Here is a 6,676-nt window from a genome sequence, read left to right as displayed (position 1 = left end):
CCTCATCTCACCATCTATGTCTGAGTCTGTATCGACTTCTCTGGAGTTAAAGATGGCCCTGCGACTTAAAGTTCCTCACTAGAGTCTCAGACAAAAGACCTAGCTATCTGAACAAATACACATCGTCTCTCAAGAAAGAACAATTATTGAGTTATTTCCAAACATCCTCTGTGAATGAAAATAATGTTAAATGTGGATGATGTTGTAAAATGAGAAAGATATTGTATAATTTATATCATTAAGTCTACCACTATCTTTAATGTTTAAACATGTAATGGTATTTGTAGCAGTATACAATATTGCTCCTTGCTTTATGCATTCAAAAACTAGGAAGCAGAATAAGCAGGCTAAGAAAAATACACAAACACAGAACCGCCTGTCTCACCAACCTACCAATTTTTTCCAAACACTTTTTCTTCGCAGAATTTTCGAGAGAATTTTTGCCCGGACCCAAATGCTTAATCAGTCACCGGGACGCGGCGTGTTTGCGATATCACACATTTCGCATGATTTTATTGACTGTGAGTTTTTATGCTCTTCTTCATCCTGACAGCATAACAAATGGCCCGAGTTTGCACTTCTGAGAGCAGAGGCCATTTTGTGGTTGGGTTCCGTGCTCAACCTTGTGACTAATGGGAAGCCCTCCAGGCCCTTCGGAGGTATCACTCAAAAGCAGAAAGTTTGGAGATAGATACAGAGAAAATAAAGTCACAGAACGAGAGATGAGAGAGTGCAACACATGCGTTCTAAAAAATAAAATAGCGTACAATTTTTACCATTTTTGTTTGCAAAAAGGAAACCAACAAACATGATGAAACTATGATTTAAAAGAAAATAGGAAAAAATGAGTTTCTCTTGAAAAGCAATCAAATACACTCGGAATACTAATTGTCAGATAAGCTAACAGAAGGCACTGCAGGTATCCCTCATCCCCAGACTAGCGTGTCTCAGTGAAGCGACCTTGGGAGTGGGAGTCTTACCTTATAGCTCGCAGCATTCAACAAGCCCCCACAGAGCGTCTCATTGTCTGAAATTAAAGATGAGGTGTGCCTATTCTGCGCATGGTAGCTACCCTACCTTTGGCATGTGGTCGTTGCTAATTACTTTGAGCTGTTAAGGGAGACATATCTGGGGAGATTAGCGGGAGGGAGAGACCTACAAACCCAGTTTAAAAGAAGGATCTGATTCTCTCGTTGCTCTGCGTGGCTTTGTCCGACCTGTTGGATGCACGTTGTTCTCGTGTCTGGCAGGATTTCAACGTCGATGGCTGCGGTGATTCGATGCCAGAAGCGGGCAGAATGGTTTGTCATCAGTTGCAAAATGACTAGCAAAATGAAACAAAAAAAGCCACAAAAACGTCACACTAAAAAACACCAGGATGTTGTGGCTGCCACTGGGGAGCTGGGAAACCTTTTTTCCAACACACTAAGTTTTAGTATGTGGTCGGGTAACAGCTGGCGGTCAGCGCTCGTAAACAGCTTCATTTAACAAACCAAAAAGAAACACGTTGAGTTAGAACTCAAAGTTAGCATACTAGGGTTTGTGTTCAGCTTACACCAATACAAGTACAGAAATAATGTTAAATAGAAAATAAATAAATATATATATATATATATATATATATATATATATATATATATATATATATATATATATATATATATATATATATATATATATATATATTACAACACGCAGGCTGTTATGAGAAAACTGAACCATAAGCAGCCCTAATGGTTTTGTTTTTTTTCCAACCATAAATGAAGCGTTATAAATCACAGCCCAAGCTGCAAGCTAGTGTCTGGGAATCTGGATTAGAGTGCACACACTGCCTGGTAAACTGCTCCATTTAACTCCCCTCTGACTCCCACTGGCTCATTGCTAAATAAGGATATCAATTAGGCTAAAGCACTCGGCAAAGGCTCCCAAGTTAACCATCAGCCGAGTCTTGAATGGATCTTTGGGGATATTGACTGCTGCGGCAATAGGTTTGTAAGTGGGCTGACCAAAGGGTAATTAAAGCAGCATTATCATGTTACATGGTTTATGGTGCTGCAGCGGCACCGTATGCCCCTCCACGTAAGCATGGATGCTAATGGCGTTTAGCAGCAACAAGACCACCAAACAAGGGAGCGGGGCTATACTGTAGGCCTCGAATGCACGGAAGGTGACCACGTTTTTTGCTTGTTTTTAGCTATCGCCTGATGGTATCATATTTAATAAACATGAGAGATGAACTCAACATACCCAAAAATGCACTGACTGTGGCGGTACATAACAAACACAAAAAAGCTCAATTTAAATGTGTACTGTTTCCAGTTATGTGCGATAGAGTACTGAGGGTTCGCTGCGCAAGCAAAAGGAACTCATCAGGACTGATCCTGCGCCTGCCTGCTATACGAGGTGTCCTTGATGTATGTGCAATTACAGCATAATTACAGAGATAATTACTGTATGGGCAAGATTAATAACTTTATTAGCTAAAATGGTTCACTTTTAAAGGAGGGGAATGTATACGTTGGTTGTGCAGATCTAAATTTGCTGAAAGTCAATTAACGGGCTGGATTTGTATCTCATTACTCACTTATTTCACCTTGGAAAGGCACCTTGAGAAGCTAAATTTAAAAATGTGGAAAAAAAGGTCAGGAAGTCCCTCGCACAATTAAGCCAGCAGTTGGTGAAGAGAATTCCATCATTATTGAGCAAATGACAAAAGTGTCTATTTGAACGAATCTCAAGACAAGGAGGACCTACTTGAGAATTAAACGTGCGAGCCAGCCTCTTCGGCATATCTCAATTACCAGAGGAACAGAGTTAACTACAGAGCGCCCTTACCGGCTGTTACCGGCTAGCTCCTCGCGTTGAGGGGTTTTCAGCAGCTCTTCTGAGCATGTCACAGCACACACACACACGTGTCCATGTTGTAGAGCGAGCGACAATGAGCCCCTAAAGCTCCTTTGAAACAATAATAACTTCTCCTCTTTAATTTAACCAACCTGGCCATGCTGTAAAGGTTGACAGGGCTAAATTTGTCTTATGAGGACCTATTAACCATTTCCAATTTCTTATTAAAAGCAAGCTATAATTTGTGATTTTTTCCCAACGTGATGTAATTATGATGTATCATTTCTTTCAAATAAAGGCCTCGTCCTCTCTTGGTGTTAATTTGAGCGTGTGAACTTTATAGTTTGAACTAATTGGTTGCTGTCGAATTCCCCTGAATGTGAGTAATTCGATCAGGTATTCCATAACCATTGTACAATTTAATTTGAGTAATTTAATTGGATTTGACTGTTCATTTCTGGGCCACTATCCACTCAATATTCAAGAACTGCAGTGTTGCTGCAGTGTTATCCTGAGGCCAACACATACACATCCAAACACACACGCATGGGCATAAACACACACACACACACACACACACACACACACACACACACACACACACACACACACACACACACACACACAAAGCCAACACACACACTCACACAATAGTGTGTCTATGCAGAAGTCAGTCATTTGAATATAGCCGTGGCATGAATATCAACATTTAGAAAATGGAGACAATCAAATATGACTTGCTGGAGAAAGTCAAATTCTCCATCAGTCACAAATCTTGACATCATTTTTGGTTTCCTTTCAAAGAAAATGAATGAGATGGGCGGCCATCTTGATAGCTCTGTTTTCATGGCTGAATCCGAACACGAGGAATTTGACATACCCTGTCAAATCCCTCTTAGGTGAAAGCTGACCTGCATGAACCGCTTGATTGTGATACAATCTGATCCAGTGGCAGAGAGTGTGAGAAGAGCTGGCCGTCATCCTAATGTGTTGGGAATACTGGGTGAGAGACAGAGAGAGAAATGAAAATGAGAGGGGGAAGAGAGAGACAGAAGTGGGAGAGAGCAAAGTGAATATACCCATAGGCATATCAAGAGAGCCACAGTATGTCGGCCCGGTACTCATCCCTGTTCCAGAGACCGGTCGGACACATCCACTCTGCATCCACCCTGTGTAGTATTCATAGCTGCAAGTTCTTTCTAACACAATCTGTGACCTCCACCCCCAGCCAGCGAAATATTGCAGTCTAAGAATGGTGCTCTGCTGGGAGTGCATGTTGTCGAGGGCCAGCCAAACCCACCGACCATCTCGTCTATTATTTTTCCCTTTTCATATATTGTGTGGAACGTGTATTTTCTGGGAATTCCACAATAAAATGACTGTTATTTATCATTACCAGCCTCTTTATCATTTAGTCAATAAAAGGCCCTCTCACTCTCTCTCTCTCTCTGTCTCTCTCTTTCTCTGCCGCTCTTTCTCGCTCTCCCCTGTTCCCTCCATCGCGGTCTGGGAGTCAGATATCTGTATTAGTCCCCAGCTGCCTGGGGCCAAGCTGTGTCAAAAGCTAAATCATGATCAGCCCTGACTTTCTGGCTAAATTGTGTATGAAGGCCTGGGGCGGAAAAGGTGCACATGCTCATTATTGGAGACACAGAGAGAAAAGAGAGTGAAGTTTGCAACGCATACGCACCAGCGCCCGCACACACACACACAAACACACACACACACACACACACACACACACACACACACACACACACACACACACACACACACACACACACACACACACACACACACACACACACACACACACATACATACACACATATATAGACAGCTTAACACACCCATGCCAAAATACACAAAAGCAAACATGCACAAATGCATACACTCACAGATGCATGCATCACAACGAGGACCACCAACTCAACCGACAAACAAAGGTTCTACGTGTCAATCTTTGTGCAAATCAAAGACTTGCCTAAAAATTTCAGATTTTTTTGTTTGAATGCAAATCCCTTAGATGTTTCATTAGTGTCAAATTGCTCTCTTCTGACCAAATTGTTTTAAATAACAATGAATTGGAGTCGTTGAGTCCACTGAGCTGGGGTCCGTCGAAGCAAACCGGGACCCCGCCCTAACACCACGGAGCGCACCTTCCATTCAACACCTGCAATTATCACACACAGACCCGTTTAATTACGGGCTGCGGTGAGCCGTGCCAAGCTGTCATCTTACACCGCTCATATTGTTATCTCAGAGTCACCTCAAACAAACACCACGCACGGTGTTAGTTACACGGACAGGCCAACTAAATGGCCTACCTGAAGACACCTCCCCCCCCCCCCCCCCCTTACCCCACAACCCTCTTCCCCCCTGCAGCCGACAAACAGGGTTGCACAATTATTCACAGGTGTAATAAAGAACCCCAGCCTGTATAAAATCAACATTAATAACCACGGTTCATATTTCACACGCATAACATAATCTTTTTTTGCTGAGACTAACAATTCACTGCCTCCTTTGATAATAATGATAACGTGGGCGAGCCACGTGATGGAGAACTCACAGCAACATCTACGAAGGGAACCATTTATATAGTTTTACGGCCGCGTCCGCAAGCTAGCTAGCCAAGCATACAGGACTTGGGACATGATCACCTTGGCCAGGTCCTCTGGAGGGCCCTTCTCCCCCCACCCCCTCCCACCCCCCGTGGGCCAGAGCTTCCTGCTAGCGCTAATTAATTAAGGGGGCAGGCCGGCCGCAGCGGAGAGCGGCCCCAAAGCCTTTTCATCTACTGCAAGACGGGACGCCTGGAGACTTATTGCGCTCTCTCGCCGGATAACACTGTCGCCCATCGCGAGAAAGAACCAACCCGAGAGAGAGATATTCAGCCCTGGCGTAACACCCACCTGGAATTAGTTGTCACCCACAAAGTGTGCTAAGATCCTTTCGGAAAGCCTGGAACACTAACGTAATTCATTCCTGAGTGGGCAAAAAAAAAAGGGGCTTTGTTTGAAAGTGGGCAAAAACTACTTGGACTGAATTTGCATTTTCAAGGGAATGAAGGGTACCTTATGGCTATCTTTTGTAGTCTCTTGTTTGAAAAGTAAGTCACTGGTTGCGACGGGACATGTCCGTCGATTGCAGCCAGTTTTCACAGAGTCGTCTGACAAATTCTTTATAATTACGCAGTCCAAGATAGAAACTTCAAGGTAGCAACTTTTAAGGGCAGCATAGCAAGTCACAGTTTATTACAATTTACAATTCACCAGTTAAATCCAATTGACTTCGCTTAATCATGACATTTACACATGCACACTGCGTCAAAAAAATATATGAACACCAAATAGAGCTGGGAAATTAAGTGGCGGGAAGAAAACACGAGCACATTTAATGAAAGGTTAAATTTTCATTTACTCACTATTGACTGAGATGAAAGGGTCATTATTTATTGTATTGGCATGATGTGGCCCATTAGTGTTGTATTGGAATTGCTTTGAGTTTTCCTTTTTCATTGTATCTCTCTCACTGACTCTTTCTCCCTTGTTCAGTGTTGTGAGATAGCTGTGAGCTAAAGAGTGAGAGTAGACCCCATTGTTTACGTATGTGTGTGAGTGTGTGTGTGCATTCAGGTGTATGTGTGTGTGTGTGTTCAGGTGTGTGTATATACGTATATATGTTTGTATGGTTGGTTGTATGGTTGAAGGCTGTGTGTGTGTGTGTGTGTGTGTGTGTGTGTGTGTGTGTGTGTGTGTGTGCATGTGCGCATATGTACGTGTGTTCAGGTGTGTGTATGATTGTATGGTTCTTTGTATGGTTTCTAACT

This window comes from Pollachius pollachius (assembly GCF_949987615.1).
Source record: "Pollachius pollachius genome assembly, chromosome: 17".
Classification (NCBI taxonomy): domain Eukaryota; kingdom Metazoa; phylum Chordata; class Actinopteri; order Gadiformes; family Gadidae; genus Pollachius; species Pollachius pollachius.
This window is presented reverse-complemented; position numbering follows the sequence as displayed.